The sequence below is a fragment of the Ambystoma mexicanum genome, chromosome 8 (assembly GCF_040938575.1).
Source record: "Ambystoma mexicanum isolate Mex_15411 chromosome 8, UKY_AmexF1_1, whole genome shotgun sequence".
In the NCBI taxonomy this organism is placed as follows: domain Eukaryota; kingdom Metazoa; phylum Chordata; class Amphibia; order Caudata; family Ambystomatidae; genus Ambystoma; species Ambystoma mexicanum.
The window spans coordinates 1227030453-1227053812 of record NC_090929.1 but is presented as its reverse complement, the minus strand read 5'-3'; the positions used below and the strand labels follow the sequence as shown (position 1 = coordinate 1227053812).

General features: G+C 45.3%; 1 protein-coding gene across 3 annotated transcripts in view; it reads right to left on the bottom strand.

Annotated features, from left to right (window-relative positions):
- TNKS2 (tankyrase 2) overlaps window positions 1-23360 on the bottom strand; it is a 2182082-nt gene that overhangs the window by 674960 nt on the left and 1483762 nt on the right. The window lies entirely within an intron of this gene.

Here is a 23360-nt window from a genome sequence, read left to right as displayed (position 1 = left end):
ATTGCTGTTTTCTTGTTTCTTAATTGCTGTTTTCTTGTTTCTTCCTTGCAGGTCACCGGAACAATGCCGGTGAGCGTTACGCTGCATGATCAGAATAACACGAAGCAGAGATTGCCTGCCTGGGTGTGGCTTATATAGGCAGACACACCCAGCCACACCCAAAAAGCAGGACTGCAGCATGCTAATGCTGCTTAGACTAGTCCTCCTCCATGTTGGAGGAACAGGAAGTAAATGAGCTCCTATTAATCCGATGGGAGATGAATGTGGCGCCAGGCTCACCAAGCTTGAACCCAACTCCCCTTCTTGCTCTTTCTTAGATTGGCACAGGGCACCCAGTGATGTTTTAGGAATACAGGTGGTCGAGGAGGCACTGGGCTGTGTGTCCCTGTGTATGCTGCTGGATTGAAACAGGGGTAGGGGTAAGGCCAGTAGTCGTGACATTCTCCTCTGTGAGTGTGCTGGCAGAAAGTGGGGCGGGGGTACTGTCTGCCCCTAATTTGCATTTTGCTGGGGGCTTGGATGTTGCTGGGTGGATTCTGGGAAGCTGACTATCCACTATTTTACAGCCATCTTCAGTTGTCAATGTTACAAAGTGTTCTTATTGGACAGCTGGGGTTGCCCAGCCCAGATACTGGATTTAAGGAGAAGAGCAGAAACCTAGAAACCAATTCAACCACTGGAGCTAAAGAAGACCTGAAGTAGTATACTAAGGGATGTCACATGATTGGTGCAGAAACCAGCATTTGCTCAGCCAATACCATTGCATCACAAACGTCAACTTTCGAATCAACAGGGAAGACTTCAGCAAGATGCCTTCCTACTGCTCACTGATGGGACTAACCAGTCACCTGTCCTGCACGAGATGCATTGGCTGTTTTTGGTCATCGGAGCGTGCATCTTTGCATTTCCTCTGCTAGGCCTGGATCAAGCTGTTCATTGCAAAAAGGACTTGGAGCTGGCCAAATGTCTACAACTCATTATAGGCATCCTCGAGGCCCTGCTGAGATGCTGTAAATCTGCTGTGCTGCCCTCCACTGGGAGACAAGCTTGCTGGAAGACCGAAGTCCTGCCACACAGTTGCCGAGTGCCTCCAGACCCTGCCCAGGGTCAATGCAAGACATGCATCCTTGAATATTTCCCTGGGGGCACTACTTCGTTGTGGGACCGAATCTGGGTGTGCCCTTACAGTCGGATGGTTCTACAGGAACCTAGAGATGACCAGCTGTGATCCTCCTGAACCGCGACCCTACACAGAGAAAATGCTATCTGGGGCTGTCCCAGGGCAGTGGTGTCTGAGTCAGCACTTCTGCAGGTGTTCCTTTGGAAACACAGGGGTGGTATTTGTTCCTCCTTTTACTACAAACTGACTTAAGTCTCTTAACTGCCCGTGTAGCTTCTTCCATCAGTTCTCCACAAGCTAACTTCAATGCTATTCCTGCACTACTCACCTCTTTCCTCAGGAAAATATTGGGAAACAGACTACCAGAGACTTGATACGGGCTAGGATTGGACCTTTTAAGTTTTAGAATATGGTGCTGAGTGCCTTTTACTTCTAAATTCTATGTTTTGATGTGTGCTTCATGTCTGTTCTCCCTACTTTGGTGAACGCAAATGTTTGAATAATTGCTTGTGATTCTAAAGCAGTGTGTAACCCATGATGAGTTTCCTAACTGAGTTGTAAGTATGTACTTTAGTACTTTTACTTAGTGTAAGGGTGCAGAAGCCGGTGACAAACACGGGTGGAATGATTGTTGCCATAAACCTTTATTTAATCAAAATAAAAAGGAAACCTATACCTCCCCAACTTGAAGAGGGGTTTCCCTGCCTCAACTGAGGAACTAAACATTCGGTCAGAATATCCAAGTAAATGAAGAGTCCACTGTTGTGTGTCAACAGGCCTACTTCTGTTTGTGAATCTTCTTGGTCCAGAAGAATGGCTCCCTTCTTCTATAATTGGAACTATAGTCCATTGTTCAGGTGGGAACTTCGCCTGAGAGAATGACTCCCTGCACCATCTATAAGGCAGTTGCCCTCAAGTCACCCAGCTACCTTGCAGAGAAACTCAGCATCTCTGCCACTGCTAAAAGGAAAGGATCAGAAAACAAGCCTTCTCTGCCTCCCAAGACTATGGAACCTCCTCCCTGTCAACATCAGACTCACCCCCGCGCTCCTACAATTCAGAAAAGATATAAAGACCCACCTCTTCAAGGAATCCCTCTGCCTCAACACCCCGGCCATCACATCGCCTCTTGCGCCACCTGACTTGTTAGATGCCGCACGCCCCTTGGTACAGCGGTGCCCCTCCTCTGTGCCCCTCTGTATCCTCCCGCTGTTTATCTGGTCTGTTACCGCTAAAATGTGCTCAGTTATGCATTGGTAATGTTGTATACCTGTGTAATATTATGATTATTATTATTATTATTAAGCCTAACACATTTCGGGACCTCTGCCTCTTCTTAAGGAGCAAGCGGTAATCAATCTGTAGAGTTAAATACCCATCAGTATTGCTACTATTATTAATATTATTTCCAATAAACAATTGAGTTTGCTCTACATCTCTTTGGTAGGGTTCTAATTTTCCATTAATATCCTTTAAAACATTGCCCACCTCTTCCCTAGATTGAAAAGTTAGCAGTTGTTCTTTGATCTCCACTATCTCTCGATACGTTTTAGAGCAGGGTTATCCAATTTCAGGTCTTGAGGGCCAGAACCATGTTAGATTTTCGGGATATCCCTCATTAATATGCATGATATAAATGTGCATGCAATGATTCTAAATGTATGCAAATTTCTTCTCATGCATATTAATTAGGGATATCCAGAAAATCTGTTAGGATTCCATCCCTCAAGCCCTGGAGTTGGACAACCCTGTTTTAGAGGATATTAAAGGAAAACTTGAATCCTACCAAAGAGATCGAGAGCAATGGAAGATTCTAAACTTTTGAAGGCACACACTAGACTATGCTACGGATATAGCAGGTCAAAGCAGGGAGACCTACTGAAACTGCTCAGAAGTTCCTACAGAGACCAAAGACATTAACTTTTCCCTGTTTGAATTGCCAGCATTGTGGTAACATCATTAAGGGTGATTCAGTCAGGTATCCTCACACTGGTAAGAGAATGAAGCTTAATCATTATACCACTTGTGACTCTTGTATGATCATTTATGGCATACAATGCCCATGTGGCATATATTATGTGGGCTGTCTAGCGAAAGGGAAAGCGAAGGAGAGGTGGACAGAGCATAAGTCCAATATTAGGAAATCTAATGAAGCATTGCCAGTCTATAGGCATTTTCAGGAATTACATCATACTATTGCTCAAATGAGATGTGTAGTAATGAAGTAGTGCACTCCTTACCAAGAGGAGGTGACCTACATACGAGATTGTCTCAGATACAACTCTTCAGGATGCCTCAGGTAGAAACATTGGAACTACTGGGGATGAATGAGAAGTTTAACCTTGGAAAGAGACGATCCAAGGTTCTCTAGCCTTTGGTGTGGGCTACACACCCTAACATCCACTATGTGGTTAAGATATTGCATCTGATTTTTGTCATATCTTGTGCATAACTTTATAAGAGTTTCATACAAACAATCTCCTTAGACCTTCTGTTCGCCAACAACTGGCTTTGATTTTATTAATTCAATATGCATTGCAGATGCACCAATCACAGATGCATTTCAGACTCTAGAGTCCTTCCTCAGGGCATATATAGCTCATCTGTGTCATATAAGTCAAACAGTCAATCCATCAAGTGATATTATGGTTTCAGTGCCACATTTCAAAACAGTTCGAGCGCATCCATGTCGAATCCATAAATCATGTTGTAAGCATTAACAAATCACATTTATCAATGTACATGATATATTAATGATCCCAACATCATGTGTAAGTCAAGAAGTGTTACCATAAACCAAAAAAGTATACATTTTTCACTACGCCACAGTACATACAAGACAAATAACATAAAAATACAACATCAAAAACAGGTAGACAAATCAACGGAATGTATGTCAGAACAGCATATTACCATACAATTGTTGAAATTTAGGAAAACACATTTATTACTGTGCAAACTATCCACATGCTTACTGGGGCTAGAAGGACCCTCTGGTATGCATGTACTGCTGTCCATCCTGGTGTCCACTTGTTAGTGTGAAGAATATCGACATGCTTACTAAGGCTAAAAGGACTCTCTGGTGTCAGCGCACTCATATGCATTTTGTTGTTACTCCTAAATAGCTTGTGTGTGCCTCTTCATAATATAAGTGCATTAGTCATAAAATGGTAACTTCCCAATTCACCCTAACATGCTCATAGGCTATGACCTGACCTGACTTGTATCCTGAATGGTCGTCCGTCTCGTAATTTGTGAAATAATGTTCATAATTACCAAAAATGGAAGAAAGAACTGCAGTAATCTACGTCGTTTCAGAAAAACACATGGTAGCTTAAACCGTACCGTTGCGTATGTTCATCACTTCGCATATGGAATTCCTCACTGTCATGCTCCAATGCGTACCGTCTGAGTGTCGGCTACTCAAGTAAACTAAAGGCTGCTATGGGAACAATGCTAACGTTGCACGTCCAACAGTGCGCTGCAACCGTCTGATCTGGTTCACGTTGCAGTCGATGCCGTCGGGCATCTTAATGTGGAAAACACAACGCTCAGTTGTGATCTGCTTGTATGTTATTAGTATACACAATGGTGGTATACATTACAGGTAAATGTTAATATTAGCCGTGACGGCAGGAATACTCATTAGTAACTAGACATACATTGATGTATTAACTAGGGCACATTCTCCATGGGGCCTTATATGTGTGCTAAATAAGTCCTACACATGCTAAACAAATGAGTATCAACAACTTCAGAAAAATAAGATGACTAAATCATTATAAAAAGGCTATCGAACAGAGGAACAAGAATTAAACAAAGCATTGAGATGGTACAATTAACACATGACACTGCTCAATTATCTGTCTGAACATCTAATTATGTGTGTGTTTGAATAAAATCCATATCAAAGCTTAATGCCACACTAAATGGTCTGTGAAATGAAGCAACAATACACTCCGATTAAGCTTATATATGTCTATATTCAGTTGTCCTTGTGCACGTTAATGCTTACTAAGGTCGAGATCCCCATCAGGGGATCGTACCCAAATGATAATCTGCATGTGCAATTAATTGCATGCATAGTAGTAGTGAGCTCCAGGTATAATGGTGCATTTAATTGTCTATGCAATAAAGCAATAACTACTCACACCCATTCAATTTCAGTTTACATGACAATATTCAATGTCGCATTTGATTGTCTATGCAATTAGTGAATGACTATCCACAACCATACAGTTAACATGACCATATTCCATTAACAAAGTGTTCCTTAATATGTGTTAAGGTCAAGATCCATATTGGGGTGTCATAACACATTTGAGTGTCTGTGTCAACATTTCATTACATATTTGCTTAGGATGTGTGTCTCTATTGGAGTCCCCTTCGTTTGAACATATGTCTGTGAGTGTTTGTGATCAGCAGTCTGTAAGGGTAATTACAAAAAGCAGTGGAGATCCCACTCTTCGTTCATCCCACTGGGTGTTACAGTATCCAGTCGGTTGATCCAATAGCAACCCCTTGTCCTTATAATCTCTAATAACTGAAATCTCAGTTGAGCTATACTATGACCTTTTTCTTGGAAATGTCTAGCCACTGCTGAGGTAGCATTGGAAGTCCTGATGCAGGATTTATGTTTGTTGATCCTAATCTGAATCCTTCTTGTGGTCTCTCCTACGTATTATATCCTGCAGGGACATTTTATGCACTAGATAACATTTTTTCAGTCATGCGAGTTGCAAATTGTTTAAGTTAAATTTTTTCTCCTGTCCTTGGGTGGGATAGCACTGTACCTTTATTGACATTATTGCCGTTTCCACAATTCTTTCATTTTTTTTATTAGTGTTTGGTTTATTATAAAGCTTTCATTTACATTCCATTTACAGTCTAAAAACCAAGTTAACATTTCCAATTTATTTCCACCTAAATTAACTTCATTACATCGGAAGAATACATTTACATTAGAAACAAAAATTCGAAAATCATTTCCACTTGAGTGTCATGACAGATTTCATCACATCAGCAAAGGAGATTCCAACAAGTTGGAATAAGGGAAAGGGCTCATTACTCAATCAGGCCAGTGATCTAGTAACGGTGAAAAGAAGGTATGAGGAGATTTTGTTACCACTGGCATATTCCTGGAAGTATTTCATTCACAAATTTCATCATGGTAAAAATCACATTATGATGTTCCCCCCGTAGTAGCAACTTCTACCATTTGCCGCCTCTAAAGTAGAGGGCGCGCCTAGCAACCATTCCCTGTACTCATTTCTTTTAGCGGTTAGCATGCCGCACTCAATCATCAAGTGTTTAGATGATTCGAGCAAGCCAGGCTCCTCTCAAAATCTGCAGGTTGAAGGCTGCGCCTACAGCAGTCTTTGCTGGCCTAAGACTTCCCTCGTAGGTAGAAGGTTTTAGCTGCAAGAAGAAGTGTCTATACTTCGGACAGGGGAACTTTACTAGATAGCAAGGCAGTTGGTTTATCGAGCGACTTTCGTGTGATGCATTGATAGCTTGTTTATATTGGGATCTCTTTTCCTGTGTTTCTATCCAGTCATTGTACAGTATTTTCCTTTTAAGTTAACCAGGGTTGTTAAAGATCTCGGTCGTCAGGCCAAACGGTTTAACCCATTTGCTACATTTGCCTTTCCAAAGATCCAAAACACTATTATGACTCCCGGTCTATTTGGTTCTTAGTATACTTATAGGAGGACGATCATCATCTAGTATTGATTTCCAAAGAAAAATTGACTGGAGTGATTGAAGTACCAATTCATATCTAATCAAACTCACTGGGAAGGTGGGAGGCAAATGTAGTACTCTGCGCCAGACAATGGCTTCCAAAGTGTCCCATATTCCTCATGATAGATTAAGGGCTGTTTCTGCTCCATAGGTTAGAAGAGGAGTCACCACAGGTTTGTAAAAAGAGACCATCAGAAAGACTAAAAATGTACCATATTTTTTGTATGTAGAGCCAACCCTTGTCGGGCCAAGCTATTTTTTCGAGTGCTGTTTGCCAATCATGTTCTTGGATACTGGGATTCACCCACACTCCAAGGTATTTTATCAAGTAGACTTGTTCTAATTTTTTATTCCCCAGAAATAGTTTAAACTTGCCTTCCAGACGCCCCTGTTGGGCACAGAATGTCATTGTGTGTGTCTTTTTAACTTACATTTTTAAATCATTTTCCTGGATGTAAAGTTCTAGACCTTTTCATCTTCTCCGGAGGCCCATCAGTGTCTTGTTGAGAAGAATAACCCAAGGAACTGGCTGTGTTTTCAAAAACGTGGATAGGCATTTATTTCCCCTGGACTATTTCCCGTCTGACATGTACAGATTATAGAGTATTGGGGCCAGCGGGCAGCCTTGCCTAAGGCAGCGGAAAGTTGATATTTTTTTCCGAAAGGGCCCCATTCTCCTGAGATTCTAACCTGGACAAACTTTGCTGAGTACAAGGATCTGAAAGCGTCAACTCGATCTGGCAAGCAGTTCCACAATAGGAGTTTTTCTTACAACATCGGTTTGTCGACGCCATCGAAGTCCTGCTCTAAGGTCTATAAAGTTCAAATATATTTTCGTTTTGGTCCTTAGAGCTTCCAACTTTATCAAATTCAACAGAAACAAATTAATCTTTGCACCTACACCACTGACAAAGCCTGTCTGTCTAATGACCATCCTGTTATTCTCTATTGCCCAGGTGGATAAGCAACGCAGAAGGATTGAGGCAACAAGTTCCCCAGGGATACAGAAGGGTGATAGTTCCCTTTCCATGTCAGAGTGACCATATGATGGTCACTTCTGTCTTTGGCAATTGAAATGAATGAAAACTTTCCCTCAAACTATGTGGTCTAGGTCTCCGAAGATCCTTGGATAGAGCGCTGCTTCAACCAATAGAGAGGAAAGATGCCAGGTGACTCAATTTAATTTCCTTTCTTCCACAAATTGCACTATTTTAATATTGCCAGAATTTATGAATGGGAGCTTGGGTATATGGCGAAGAAGCTTTAGGACGTTAGCTCGGTTGAGCATCAACTCGTCCTCTTTTATCAAGAGTCTGTCATGATCTCTCTATTAAAACCCGTGCAACCTCAAACCCGACTAACTAAATCTCCAAAACCTATCCTAGTTGATGGAGAACTCGAGTTTGAAGTCAAAAACATTCTGGACTCCAAGATCTCCAAATCTAAACTATTTTACCTAATTGACTGGAAAGGCTACGGCCCCCAAGAGAGATCCTGGGAACCTGCTGAATATGTCCACGCTCCTCGCCTAATCCAAAGATTTCACCGAACATTTCCTGACAAGCCAAAACCCCCGGAGAAGCCCGGTTTGGGAGGGGCCTTGAGGGGGGGTACTGTCATGATCTCTGCTTCCAAAAGGTCAGGGTTTTCCCAACTCCCTTGGAAGTAGATCCATAACCCAGGTTCCGAGTGCCAACCAGTCCCAAATGGGACCTTTTGGACCCAGTCCTGGCGCCAGTGGCACCAGGCTCATAAATATGCCCAGTCCCAGCGCTGGAAGCGCCGGGCTCATAATGCTTGGGTGGACTTACCTGCAGCAGACCATGCTGCTTACTTGCCTGCCAGTTGAGCCTCTGATCCTCTTCTGTTTGGAACTACTTTTCCTGTTGGGTGGGGCAGGAGCCACTCCCTAGATTCAGAACACTGGAACTCTTCTGGAAAGCAGGAACTCTTTTCTTACCTAGGCGTGGCTGTGGAAGGAGACACCTAAGCACTACAGGAGGCTATTTAAACCACACCCGATGGATGAATCTTGCTTTGCGTTATTCTGCATCCTCTGCAGCAGAACGCTCATCGTGTCTTCTGCATCTGATCCTGGGCCTAAGGAAAAAGGCTTACCATCCTGAATCCAGTCTTCAGCAACACCTATAAAGACAAGAAAGAACAGGTTAGCATTACGGTCTTCAGTGACAGCTCTTCACTTACCTGGTCCATCGGCTGTCACCAACGCTTCACACTGCATTCCGGCATCTGAAAGACAAAGGCTTACCTACTCTTTGTGCGCTCCGGAGGTCTTCACACTGCATTCCGGCATCTGAAAGACAAAAGCTTACCAACTCTTCGCACGCTCCGGAGGCCTTCGGCGCTGCATCCCGCATCTGAAAGACAAAACAAGGTGCGTTTAAAGACATTGGGGAACTTTAATACTCACGTGCCATTACTCCTTTCCACATCTAACCCAGTGGGTATTCTGGCACCCTGCAGCCGCTCCGAACTTGTACCTGCAAAATAAAAAGACAGTTAGAGCGCATCGTGAAGCAGGCAACAAGCGCTTACTTACGTGCTTCCAGGCGCTTCTATTCATCACAAGGGCTCCATCTTCAACTCACTTCAGCCCGTCATCCGCCATCGCCGGAACCCTGCAAAACAAGAAACATCATTACTAAAGACTTTAAAGACATTAGAATTACTCGAAACTTACCGTTCGTGCAGTAAACGACGGACAGCAGTCCTCTGAAGTCAAGAGGCCTGCTCCCCTTATCCAGTGAAGAAACTGGTTACAGCACCCTGCCCCGAGGCAGATGGAGAGCACGGCGTTCACTTACCTAAGGTGAGAGTGTTAACCTTTGGGGTTCTACAGGAGAAGAGAAAGGGAAGAAGAGAGAGACATTCAATAACCCAGTTCCTTAATCCCATATTTTCTATCTGCAGACATCTTACCCTTCGAGCCAGACATACAGTGCACAGAGGTCCAGCCCAAAGAGCCAGCCGTGTGTTACACATCACCTTTGAAGATACGGTATACGCCCAGTCAAGACCGGCGCCTCTACGGGAATCAGGTGAGCGTTACAGAACGCAAAGCCCAATCCTCTAGACAACTCCGTTGGGCATTATTCTTTGCCGAGTTTGACTTCATAATTACCTATCGACCTGGTACAAAGAACGGTAAAGCTGATGCCCTTTCTCGGATGGGAGTGGAAGAACACTTGATCAACCCTAAACCTGTACCAATCATTCCCGAACAAAGAATTCTGGGTGTAATCGCCACAGAATCCATAGAGGAAGTTAAGGATAAAGCAAGGCAACTTGTAACTCCAGCAGACATACAGAATTGGCATCTGCAGGGAAAGGACTTTGCAGTAAAGGACAACTTATTGTATTTCCAAGAACGATTATACCTACCCAGCACAGATTTACAGAAAAAAGTAATCTCTTGTTTTCACGATTCTTTAATGGAAGGACATCCCGGTATGGCCAAGAACTCAGAAAAGATCAAGCGCTACTTCTGGTGGCCTTCTTGGAAAAAAGATATCAGAGACTTTATAATGTCCTGTGGAGTATGCGCCCAAAACAAGAGTCAAAAGGAAAGACCAGCAGGCCTCTTACGTCCTATTGACCTCCCACCTCGCCCTTGGCATACGCTTTCTATGGACTTCATCACCGATCTACCTCCATGCTCCGGATACAATACGATTCTAGTAATCGTGGACTTATTCTCCAAGATGGCGCATTTCATTCCGCTCAAAGGCTTGCCAACAGCAGCAACTCTGGCCCGAGAATTTCTCGAAAACATCGTCCGACTGCACGGTTTTCCTTCGGTTCTAATTTCGGATCGAGGTAGTCAATTTATTTCTCATTTTTGGCGAAGTTGCTGTCTGTCGGCTCAAATTGATGTGAGACTATCGACCAGTCACCACCCTCAGACCGACGGACAAACCGAGAGGACCAATCAAACTCTGGAACAGTATTTACGCTGCATGCTGCAACAAACTCAGTCCCCACCATCTATCTTAGGAGCAGGAGCTCCTGGCCATGTCCCTGCAGGAGCAGAGGACCATCGGAGCCACCCACCAACCCAGGCTTAGCAATACCGAAAATACGGTAAGCGCCGAAGCACACGCGCTAAATTTATATTTAAATGTGCTTTCATCCCGCATTTTTCCATGCGTGCGCAATCACTGATTCCAGCTAGTGATGTGCATCTCCATTGAGGCTGCTTTAAAAAAAGCCTCCTAAAAGCCTCCGCCGCCATTCGCCTACACGAGGCACTAAGCCATTCCAAGATGGCCTCCCTTTCTTGCCTGCAGCTTCACATGCCCATCTAGGCCACCAGCAGCCTCCCGATTGGCTACTGGGCCCATCTCCTCACCCACTGGCTACCGGCAGGCGAAGCCGGCCCACTCCCTTCAAGGACCACGGGAGTCAAGGACTTCACCTGTTTCTGTGCCTGTTTATGCCTGAGTCTGCCGTCTGCCATACCCTATGCCCATCCTATTAAAGGTAACCTTTGGCCAACACTACTGCACTACTCCCAGCTACCCATTGTCTCCAGCATTATGTGCCTGTGACACCCCAAGAAATAGTAACCAAAGTGCACAACCCGTGTGTACCACAGGACTGTTAGATGTTACCCCACTGCATTTTTGCCAAACTGTGCTACTCTGAACCTAGGTGTTACCCCACTGCATTCTTGCCAAACTGTGCTATTTGAATCTAGGTATTACCCCATTGCATGTTTGCCCAAATGTGCTATTTGTATCTAGGTATTACCCCATTGCATTTTTTGCCTAAATGTGCTACTCGGAATCTAGGTGTTACCCCATTGCATTTTTTGCCTGAATGCGCTATTTGAATCTAGGTATTACCCCATTGCATTTTTTGCCAAACTGTGCTACTCTGAATCTAGGTGTTACCCCACTGCATTTTTGCCAAACTGTGCTATTTGAATCTAGGTATTACCCCATTGCATTATTGCCAAATTGTGCTATTTGAATCTAGGAGTTACGCGATTGTATTGCTTCTCGCCCTGCCCACCCCATCTCCCAGATCACACTTACATTGCTACTCCCACTCTGCTCTCATAACGCCAGCGCAGTACTGCAGAAAATGCTAACTATATTACTCATCTTCTGTGTAATGGCCACGCCCGCATCCCCAGACATTCCCATCCAGGATACTGACTCAGGAGCCTCCCCCTCCCAGCCAGGCACCAGTCTCACCAACGACTCCTACACAACTAGGTACTATCCTGACCCCTCCCACCAAAAATATCATTGCAAGTCAGGACCTATAACCTTCGCCTCCCACCCCTGCCCTACCACCGAAAGAAACAACTAACTTTGCGCTAGACTCTCTAAACTTTATGAGCCGCCCCGAAGACTCCTGTCTGATTCCAAATGCAAAGCCAAAAGTTCCACCATAGGCACCGCCATCCCCATAACCAAGTACAAACCTATCATTCATACAAACATCTCGGTAAAAACGGATGTACACTCCTACAAAGGAGCTCTCCTCAATACCAGATCATTGGACGCACATGCCCTTGATATAGCAGACCTAATTATCAAAGATAAATTAGACTTTATTGCCCTAACTGAAACGTGGCTCCACAATGCAGCAGGCCCATCTCTAATGCTGGCCATCCCAGATGGCTACACTATATCTAGGCAGGACCGGGTAGGTAACCGGGGCGGTGGCATCGCCATCATATCCTAAAGTAAGCTTAGCTCTCAGACTAGCCCCGACCCAAACTCTGCAATCGTGTGAATCCCTCACTGCCAAACTCCCCATAAATAACACCCAATCGCTCACTATCCACCTGATCTACAGACCACCAGGTCCACTCGGAACCTTTGAGGAAGATCTACATAACCTAATTTCTAACAACGCGAAAACCTCCTCACAACTACTACTACTTGGGGACCTTAACTTAGGGTTCAACGACCCTGCAGACATACATGCCTCTACCATAGCCAATACGATCTCATCACTCGGACTCTCACAAAAAGTCAACCTACCCACCCACCTGAAGGGTAGAACCCTAGACTGGGTTGCTGATGCTAATTGCTCAGCGGTCATCTCCGCCACCACACCACTACCCTGGACCGACCATTCGCTGGTCTCATTCAACCTACTGACCTCTAGACCACCTACCACAACTGTGTCACTTGCACCACCCTGCCTCACAAGAAACAAGAAAAATATCTCAGTAGAAAAAATCATCCCAGCTATCCTTCCAACCCTAAACGCATTGCCTGACAATCTAGATCCCAACACACTAGTTCACGAATATAATAAAATCATGTTAACTACCATGGACAAAATTGCCCCACTCAAACTTCGCACCAGCAAGCCAAAAACCCATTTAAACAAATGGTACACACCCGAACTCAAAGCCCTCCGCCTAAAAAAGCGTAAATGTGTAGCTGACTGGAAATTATGCCCCTCCAGTGATAAGAAAGCCACCCTTGACACGATTTCTCGTCACTACAAAGCTGAAATCTGCTTAGCTAAACGAAATTCCTATAACATCCGCATTGCCAATTCCAACTCAAGTATGAAGGAGCTCTTTTCCATACTGAAGGAACTTGAGTCACCCATTGACACACCCGATACCTGCACTAAGAACCAGACCTGGTGTACAGACATCCAACAAGCACTAGCAAATAAAATAAACACCTTACAAAATAAAATTCAACTAAAAAAAGACTCCCTAAACCTCACTAATCCTCCTTCTTCTCCGCCCAATGCCTCACCAAGTACACACACCAACTCATTCACCTTCTCTAAAACCACCACCCTGGAGGTTGAGAAAATCATCCTTTCTCTTAAACCATCAAACTGCAAAGGCGATATCTGCCCTGCACACATAATAAAGGACGCAGCCAGAGACCTGTCGCCCTTTATCTCTAAACTCATAAACGCCTCTTTCTCCTCAGGCAGTATCCCTTCCAACTTAAAACAATCTTGGGTGCTCCCCCTCCTCAAAAAACAGACGCTTGATCCCCTCATCCCCACCAACTACCGACCCATCACAACGGTACCTTTCCTACTGAAAATCTTGGACAAAGTTGCCTATGTCCAGATTCAAAAATACCTAGAACTACATAAGTTACTAGGCTCCAGACAATCAGGTTTCCGCCCATTACACGGCACGGAAACAGCCCTTATTGATCTGAAAACCCAAATTGATGATCTGAGGGACAAGGGTAAGACAGCACTCCTCCTCCTACTCGACCTCTCCGCGGCTTTCGACCTTGTCGACCACAAGGTCCTCTGCAGACACCTTGACTCAGCTGCCCATTTCTCCCCAGAAGCTATCAAATGGATTGAATCTTTTCTGAGTGAGAGAACCATGAGAGTCTTCTCCCCTTCAGCAGCAGCAGACCCCTCTCCTATTACTTGCGGAGTCCCGCAGGGCTCATGTGTCTCCCCCACACTATATAACATCTTCACCAAACCTCTGTTCGACGATCTGGACCATCTGGGTGTCACCTACACTAACTATGCTGATGACACTCAGATTCTCCTCCCACTTTCAGGGGATCATAGTAAGGACAGTGAGTTGGTGAACAGGGTATATCTCATCATTCAGGCATGGATGGCTTCTCATGGTCTATGCCTGAATGACAAGACAGAGCTCATCATCTTAGGTACCCCTGCTAATATCAACAAACTAGGCCTTGAATATGCCGAATTCAACATAGATGGCAATCTCATCAGAGTATCCAGGGAAGTAAAAACCCTTGGCTTTTATCTGGATGCCACTATGTCATTCACCAAACAGGTCAACTCACTAGCATCTACCACTGCGTACACTTGCAAATTAATAAGGGCAGGCAGACCATTCCTCTCCAATGACAGCTGCTTGATCCTGGCAAGAGCACTCATACTATCTAGGCTCGATTATTGTAATGCCCTCTATAGCGGTGCTAACAAAGCCATTATCCACAGGCTTCAAATCCTACAAAATAATGCCTTGAGAGCTGCCCTCGGCATTAACAAGAGAGATCATATCTCAGCCACCAGACACCAACAGAAATGGCTCTCCACAGACAACAAAATCAAACTAAAGTTGGCCTCCCTAACCCATAAAGCCCTCAACAATGCCGCCCCCAGTTATCTGATGGACAAGGTAAAGAGAAAGTCCTCCATCCGACAAACAAGAACTATCAACTCCAACCGTCTGATAATTCCCAGATTCAAACTCTCCACCATTGGCGGGAACAGTTTCCCGGTGAAAGCTGCCAAGCTCTGGAATTCTCTGCCACACAACCTAAGAGCTGACCAACCATATTTGGGACCAAGGTATCTTGGGTTGAATGTGCGTGGCCCTTTTAGAGGTAGATATTTGGTGGATAACCAGACTTGATCCCCTACTTGATATTGAGGGGCTTCCTTCCGATGTTGATCTGCTCCTTTCTTGTATTGTTCTTTAGCCCTTTGAAGGTGAGAAACAGCTTCCTTAAAGGCTTGGGTGATTGTAGAATGCAGGTAGTCTACTGCTGCTGTTTCAAGATCTTGGAGGGGATCCAACTCCGAGGTTCGAGGGTGATTGCCGTACAAAAGAAAAAACAGGGTTTTCCCAGTTCCCGAATGGACAGAGTTATTGTAGGCATATTCGGCAATCCAAAGGATGTCTTTCCAAGTTTTTTCAGTTTGTTGCAGCATGCAGCGTAAATACTGTTCCAGAGTTTGATTGGTCCTCTCGGTTTGTCCGTCGGTCTGAGGGTGGTGACTGGTCGATAGTCTCACATCAATTTGAGCCGACCGACAGCAACTTCGCCAAAAATGCGAAATAAATTGACTACCTCGATCCGAAATTAGAACCGAAGGAAAACCGTGCAGTCGGACGATGTTTTCGAGAAATTCTCGGGCCAGAGTTGCTGCTGTTGGCAAGCCTTTGAGCGGAATGAAATGCGCCATCTTGGAGAATAAGTCCACGATTACTAGAATCGTATTGTATCCGGAGCATGGAGGTAGATCGGTGATGAAGTCCATAGAAAGCGTATGCCAAGGGCGAGGTGGGATGTCAATAGGGCGTAAGAGGCCTGCTGGTCTTTCCTTTTGACTCTTGTTTTGGGCACATACTCCACAGGACATTATAAAGTCTCTGATATCTTTTTTCCAAGACGGCCACCAGAAGTAGCGCTTGATCTTTTCTGAGGTCTTGGCCATACCGGGATGTCCTTCCATTAAAGAATCGTGATAACAAGAGATTACTTTTTTCTGTAAATCTGTGCTGGGTAGGTATAATCGTTCTTGGAAATACAATAAGTTGTCCTTTACTGCAAAGTCCTTTCCCTGCAGATGCCAATTCTGTATGTCTGCTGGAGTTACAAGTTGCCTGGCCTTATCCTTAACTTCCTCTATGGATTCTGTGGCGATTACACCCAGAATTCTTTGTTCGGGAATGATTGGTACAGGTTTAGGGTTGATCAAGTGTTCTTCCACTCCCATCTGAGAAAGGGCATCAGCTTTACCGTTCTTTGTACCAGGTCGATAGGTAATTATGAAGTCAAACTCGGCAAAGAATAATGCCCAACGGAGTTGTCTAGAGGATTGGGCTTTTGCGGTTTTCAAATATTGCAGGTTTCGGTGATCCGTAATCACAGTAACGGTGTGTCGGGCCCCCAGCAGATAATGCCGCCAAGCCTTAAAGGCAGACTTGATAGCCAGAAGTTCCTTGTCAGTAATCGTGTAATTGATTTCAGGAGGCGAGAATTTGCGGGACCAAAATGCCACGGGATGCAACTGATTGGTTACCGGGTCCTTTTGTGATAGAACTGCCCCCATGGCAAGGCTTGAAGCATCAGTTTCCACGATGTAGGGGAGTTCGGGGCGAGGGTGTTTTAAGATTGGTGCAGAGATAAATTTAGTCTTCAAATCCTGGAAAGCTTGTTCCGCCTCGGTAGACCATTCAAAACGTTTGTTTTTCTTTAACAAGGCAGTGATGGGCTGGACTATTCGAGAGAATTCGGGGATAAACCTGCGGTAAAAGTTAGCGAAGCCTAACATGCTTTGCACACCTTTTACGGAGGATGGTGATGACCATTTGAGAACTGCATCGACCTTCTTTGAATCCATACGCACTCCGCCAGGTGATAATATGAATCCCAAGAATTCAACTTCAGTCACGTTGAAAACACATTTTTCCAACTAAGCGAAAAGTTTGTGTTGACGCAATCTTTCGAGGACCATTTTCACGTGTTTCCGATGTTCAGATTCCGATGAAGAATAAACGAGGATGTCGTCAATGTAAACAACAACACACACATCTATGAGCTCTCTGAGGACATCGTTCATAAAATATTGAAAGGCGGCCGGGGCATTGCAAAGTCCGAAGGGCATGACCTGATATTCAAATAGTCCATACTTGGTGCGGAAGGCCGTCTTCCATTCATCGCCCTCTTTTACTCGTACCAAGTGGTAAGCTCCTCTAAGATCCAGCTTTGTATATATGAATGCTTTTCTGACTTGGTCCAGGAGTTCAGGGATCAAAGGTAACGGATATCTATTCTTAACGGTGATCTGGTTCAGGGAGCGATAATCTATACAAGTTCTAAGGTCTCCTTCCTTTTTTGGAACGAAGAACAAAGCTGAAGAAGCAGGTGACTTGGAAGGACGAATAAACCCATTCGCCAGGTATTGATCCAGGTATTGTCGAAGGTGAAGGTTCTCAGGCTCGGTGAGAGCATACATTCTACTACAAGGAGGAGTAGATCCAGGTATCAGGTCTATCTGGCAGTCATAAGACCTATGAGGAGGTAGAGTGTTAGCCTGATCCTTCCGGAAAACATCTTGGTATTCAAGGTATTCGGGAGGTAACTGGGGAGTCTCTGAAGAAATTGCTGCCAGTGCAACACCAGGTGGAGGGTGACAAGTAGAGACACATTCTGGAAACTGGACCGTTCTTGCTCGCCAATCGATCAGAGGATTGTGTTTCTCTAACCAAGGTATTCCTAGTATAATCTGAAACTGAGGGGCCTTGATCACATCGAACGCGATCTTCTCATGGTGTCCATCTTGACTTACTAGCGTCACCTCTTGAGTGGTATGCGTTACTGGCCCGGAGGCTATCTCCGTACCATCCACCGTAGTAATGACGTCCTTTACAGCCTTGGGACAAAGAGTTAGATTCATCCTCAAAACCATTTCATGATCCACATAATTGCTGATCGCACCGCTGTCGACGTAAGCTTCAATTGCATGTAATCGATCAGGATTATCAGGGCTAATGAGGACCATAGGTATCACGAAATGCGAGGTCACGGAACTGGTTTTCACGCTCGGCAAGAGGACCTCTATTCTTGTCGGGCGAGGTCGTTTCCCTGCTCAGAGTTTGTAACTTTGGTAACTGCAGCTCCTACTGCCTTCTTGGCAGGTTTCCCCGGACAGTCTCGAAGAAAGTGCCCTGAGTTTCCGCAATAGAGGCATAATTGCAACTGTTTTCTCCTTTCCCGCTCCTTTTGTGTTAGAGGACCTTTCAGACCCCCTATTTGCATGGGTTCCCCGGGGTCTACTCCTTTGGAAGGAGTTGGCGGTTTGGAAAATACTCGAGCATCAAACTTGGAACGATCGGCCTTCCTGTTCTGCAGTCGGTGATCTATTTGAACGACTAAGTCTATATAGTCCGAACAATCTTGTGGGGGATTCACTACTTGGGCTAACACATCTTTGAGCTCTCCACGTAGACCTCTATAAAACAGCGTAATCCTTTTGTCCTCAGGCCATTGAGTTTCCACTATCAGTCTGTTGAAAGACGCAATATAAGCCAAAAGGTCTTGATTACCTTGTCGCAACGAAAGAAGCTCATTGTCCAAGGCCTGCCCCTGTGAATGTCTTGCGAACAGTTTTTCCATACTGAGCTGAAAAGCTTGAAAATCATGGAGGACCAGATCATCTTGATTTACTAGAGGGATCGACCAGTCTGCCGCATTGCCACTAAGGTACGAAAGCACGAAAGCTACTTTAGCTTGATCAGTTGGAAAGGCTGCTGGCCGGCATAAGAAATGCAACCGGCACTGATTGATAAATACTGCAAACCTCTTTGGGTCACCAGAAAATCGTTCGGGCGGAGCCAGAGGTACATTCCCAGGTAGGTTGATCTGCACTGGATTCATAGAGGATGTAGAAGGAAGATTTCCCCCAGATGCGGGTAACTGGGTCTGTCCGGCTTGTGACTGTAGCAATTGTCTAGCAAGATCATCTGTTCGCTCCTTGGAAATTATCAGTTCCCTTCTTAGAGCGTTCGTTTCCTGACGGGCTGCATGCACTTCTGCCCTTAGTTCCCCAAGTAACTGGGCTAGCTGGTCGGTATCCGAGGTTTCCATAGCGCCTGGACGGGAGTTTTGTGGTAGGCTTTGCGTTCTGTAACGCTCACCTGATTCCCGTAGAGACGCCGGTCTTGACTGGGCGTATACCGTATCTGCAAAGGTGATGTGTAACACACGGCTGGCTCTTTGGGCTGGACCTCTGTGCACTGTATGTCTGACTTGAAGGGTAAGATGTCTGCAGATAGAAAATATGGGATTAAGGAACTGGGTTATTGAATGTCTCTCTCTTCTTCCCTTTCTCTTCTCCTGTAGAACCCCAAACGTTAACGCTCTCACCTTAGGTAAGTGAACGCCGTGCTCTCCATCTGCCTCGGGGCAGGGTGCTGTAACCAGTTTCTTCACTGGATAAGGGGAGCAGGCCTCTTGACTTCAGAGGACTGCTGTCCGTCGTTTACTGCACGAACGGTAAGTTTCGAGTAATTCTAATGTCTTTAAAGTCTTTAGTAATGATGTTTCTTGTTTTGCAGGGTTCCGGCGATGGCGGATGACGGGCTGAAGTGAGTTGAAGATGGAGCCCGTGTGATGAATAGAAGCGCCTGGAAGTACGTAAGTAAGCGCTTGTTGCCTGCTTCACAATGCGCTCTAACTGTCTTTTTATTTTGCAGGTACAAGTTCGGAGCGGCTGCAGGGTGCCGGAATGCCCACTGGGTTAGATGTGGAAAGGAGTAATGGCACGTGAGTATTAAAGTTCCCCAATGTCTTTAAACGCACCTTGTTTTGTCTTTCAGATGCGGGATGCAGCGCCGAAGGCCTCCGGAGCGTGCAAAGAGTTGGTAAGCTTTTGTCTTTCAGATGCCGGAATGCAGTGTGAAGACCTCCGGAGCGCACGAAGAGTAGGTAAGCCTTTGTCTTTCAGATGCCGGAATGCAGCGCGAGGCGTTGGTGACAGCCGATGGATCAGGTAAGTGAAGAGCTGTCACTGAAGACCGTAATGCTAACCTGTTCTTTCTTGTCTTTATAGGTGTTGCTGAAGACTGGATTCAGGATGGTAAGCCTTTTTCCTTAGGCCCAGGATCAGATGCAGAAGACACGATGAACGTTCTGCTGCAGAGGATGCAGAATAACGCAAAGCAAGATTCATCCATCGGGTGTGGTTTAAATAGCCTCCTGTAGTGCTTAGGTGTCTCCTTCCACAGCCACGCCTAGGTAAGAAAAGAGTTCCTGCTTTCCAGAAGAGTTCCAGTGTTCTGAATCTAGGGAGTGGCTCCTGCCCCACCCAACAGGAAAAGTAGTTCCAAACAGAAGAGGATCAGAGGCTCAACTGGCAGGCAAGTAAGCAGCATGGTCTGCTGCAGGTAAGTCCACCCAAGCATTATGAGCCCGGCGCTTCCAGCGCTGGGACTGGGCATATTTATGAGCCTGGTGCCACTGGCGCCAGGACTGGGTCCAAAAGGTACCAATTGGGACTGGTTGGCACTCGGAACCTGGGTTATGGATCTGCTTCCAAGGGAGTTGGGAAAACCCTGACCTTTTGGAAGCAGAGATCATGACATTGCCCCCGCACATGAAGATACATCCGGTCTTCCACGTCTCTCTATTAAAACCCGTGCAACCTCAAACCCGACTAACTAAATCTCCAAAACCTATCCTAGTTGATGGAGAACTCGAGTTTGAAGTCAAAAACATTCTGGACTCCAAGATCTCCAAATCTAAACTATTTTACCTAATTGACTGGAAAGGCTACGGCCCCCAAGAGAGATCCTGGGAACCTGCTGAATATGTCCACGCTCCTCGCCTAATCCAAAGATTTCACCGAACATTTCCTGACAAGCCAAAACCCCCGGAGAAGCCCGGTTTGGGAGGGGCCTTGAGGGGGGGTACTGTCATGATCTCTGCTTCCAAAAGGTCAGGGTTTTGGACCCAGTCCTGGCGCCAGTGGCACCAGGCTCATAAATATGCCCAGTCCCAGCGCTGGAAGCGCCGGGCTCATAATGCTTGGGTGGACTTACCTGCAGCAGACCATGCTGCTTACTTGCCTGCCAGTTGAGCCTCTGATCCTCTTCTGTTTGGAACTACTTTTTCTGTTGGGTGGGGCAGGAGCCACTCCCTAGATTCAGAACACTGGAACTCTTCTGGAAAGCAGGAACTCTTTTCTTACCTAGGCGTGGCTGTGGAAGGAGACACCTAAGCACTACAGGAGGCTATTTAAACCACACCCGATGGATGAATCTTGCTTTGCGTTATTCTGCATCCTCTGCAGCAGAACGCTCATCGTGTCTTCTGCATCTGATCCTGGGCCTAAGGAAAAAGGCTTACCATCCTGAATCCAGTCTTCAGCAACACCTATAAAGACAAGAAAGAACAGGTTAGCATTACGGTCTTCAGTGACAGCTCTTCACTTACCTGGTCCATCGGCTGTCACCAACGCTTCACACTGCATTCCGGCATCTGAAAGACAAAGGCTTACCTACTGTTCGTGCGCTCCGGAGGTCTTCACACTGCATTCCGGCATCTGAAAGACAAAAGCTTACCAACTCTTCGCACGCTCCGGAGGCCTTCGGCGCTGCATCCCGCAACTGAAAGACAAAACAAGGTGCGTTTAAAGACATTGGGGAACTTTAATACTCACGTGCCATTACTCCTTTCCACATCTAACCCAGTGGGTATTCCGGCACCCTGCAGCCGCTCCGAACTTGTACCTGCAAAATAAAAAGACAGAGCGCATCGTGAAGCAGGCAACAAGCGCTTACTTACGTACTTCCAGGCGCTTCTATTCATCACACGGGCTCCATCTTCAACTCACTTCAGCCCGTCATCCGCCATCGCCGGAACCCTGCAAAACAAGAAACATCATTACTAAAGACTTTAAAGACATTAGAATTACTCGAAACTTACCGTTCGTGCAGTAAACGACAGACAGCAGTCCTCTGAAGTCAAGAGGCCTGCTCCCCTTATCCAGTGAAGAAACTGGTTACAGCACCCTGCCCCGAGGCAGATGGAGAGCACGGCGTTCACTTACCTAAGGTGAGAGCGTTAACCTTTGGGGTTCTACAGGAGAAGAGAAAGGGAAGAAGAGAGAGACATTCAATAACCCAGTTCCTTAATCCCATATTTTCTATCTGCAGACATCTTACCCTTCGAGCCAGACATACAGTGCACAGAGGTCCAGCCCAAAGAGCCAGCCGTGTGTTACACATCACCTTTGAAGATGCGGTATACGCCCAGTCAAGACCGGCGCCTCTACGGGAATCAGGTGAGCGTTACAGAGTCATTCTAACACTACTTTGTAGTGATTTTGTGAGCTATCAGGAACTAAGGAAGGAGTTCAATTTGTTTAGTTTGGTTTGCTTCCTCTGTCTGTATGACGATCTGACCCTGTCGAGTGCTTACTCAGAGTTTAGTAAGGAAGGCACGCTATCAAACAGTGAAGACAGTCACAACGTACCACTTACCTGGACTCCTCTGGAGCGTAATGCCTTCTCAGCCTGTGGATCTGGTTCTTGACACTTTTGAATTCTCTGTTTTAAACAACAATAATAATAATAAAAGAACACTAACATCTCTTTGCTAAGATACTACTGCATGCAATGTGTACTCTTTTAATCCCTCCTTTCTCAACTGTGTTTATTTTTTGTGGAGCTCTCCATCATGCATTTCTACAGGGGAGCGTTGAGATGAAGAAACAATGGTAACTTGGGTAGCTGAAGTATTCTATAGTCTTTTGTCACAAAATGTCTTTACTTTAAGAATGAGTGTTTGGGGTTAGTAGCTGGTGAAAATACAGTCATCTTTTAGGGCTTGGATTAATTCCTACGTTGGAGAGGTCTATCTTTCTAATAACTTGCTATTTTTCCCTTTCTTTTGCAGGTTCTCTGAATTTAGAAAAAGGAATTATGGCTGCGGAGGGCTGCAGAGTTACTCAGGATGAGAAAGTGTTTCAAAATGTGAGTTCGCCTATACGGAGTAACTGCAGCCTTCAGGGAAGCGCGCGGAAACAACTGTGAGGTGAAAACTTGAAGAACCTTCAGGTACATAAATTATTAGTAAACTTCTTCGTTCTTTAACTATTATTAAATTCATGTATTATTAATTTAATAACCTCTTGTCTTGTCTGCAGGTTTTCAGAAAGCTGAGGAAAAATACTTTCAGAAGATGTGGTGGCTGCGAAAGAAACCTCTGACTGAAGCTGCTGTGACTACAAACGAAAACTGTTGACATGCTGC